Source organism: Sinocyclocheilus rhinocerous, unplaced genomic scaffold (assembly GCF_001515625.1).
Source record: "Sinocyclocheilus rhinocerous isolate Xijiao unplaced genomic scaffold, SAMN03320098_v1.1 scaffold3063, whole genome shotgun sequence".
NCBI lineage: Eukaryota > Metazoa > Chordata > Actinopteri > Cypriniformes > Cyprinidae > Sinocyclocheilus > Sinocyclocheilus rhinocerous.
This window is the reverse complement of record NW_015640469.1, coordinates 456,480-457,424: the sequence shown is the minus strand read 5'-3', so window position 1 is coordinate 457,424 and position 945 is coordinate 456,480. Positions and strand designations below refer to the sequence as shown.

Below are 945 nucleotides of genomic sequence, written 5' to 3'. Positions count from 1 at the left end.
CATAATTTATATATATATATATATATATATATATATATATAATCTTGTTAAATATATTGTCTGTGTAACATATAATCTTTCATAATTCATATTTCATTTTTTTGTAAAAAATTTTTTTTACAAAAAAACAACAACATAAAATATAAATTTTTAAAAGATATTTTACTGTTACCAATTTTTTTTTACTGTATATTATAAATTAACTAGCATTTAACCAGGTATTAGGTTTTTACTGTAGCATTTTTAGTTTCTTTACATTTTGGACAGTGAAGGTGGACAGCTTACTAGATTTTGAGACAGACCATTGACAAGCATTCATGATAACTAGCACATGTATTTGTTCATATGTATATTATTTACATTTAACAGACACTCTTATCAAGTCACTGTTGTGACTTTCATATGATATATTTTACTTCCTCTTGCAGAATGTGCGGTTATGTATTCTGAGGCTGTGCTATTTAGTTATGGGTTAGCCATATAACTTTACCACTTTTCCTCATGAGATATATACATATAGTCTCATGTCAAGTTTTTTCTCTGTGTTCTGCCACTGCATCATTTTTTTAGTTGTAGAGTATGGTTTTCACTAGGGCTGCACGATAAATCGCATGCGATATTTAACGCGCATCTTGTCAGAAAGCCGGTTCTTTAATCAGCGGTAAATCTCCATCACCTGCGGGCTTTCACATTGAGCAGCATTAACTACACAGAGCCGTTGTTCACTGATGAGCTGCGCAAAAAATCGCGCGAATATGAACGTGGTTTGGCGCAGCTCGTCAGTGAACAACGGCTCTGTGTAGTTAATGCTGCTCAGTGTGATTTCGCATGCGATTTATCGTGCAGCCCTAACAAATACTGAACGATTGTCTTTTTATTAACTAACATTGACACAGATTAATAAATGTATTGTTCCATGTTCGTTTGTATACCGCGCGCAAGGTT

General features: G+C 32.9%; 1 protein-coding gene across 3 annotated transcripts in view; it reads left to right on the top strand.

Annotated features, from left to right (window-relative positions):
• Positions 1 to 945, top strand: part of LOC107753180 (ras GTPase-activating protein 1-like) — a 43,460-nt gene that overhangs the window by 1,396 nt on the left and 41,119 nt on the right. The window lies entirely within an intron of this gene.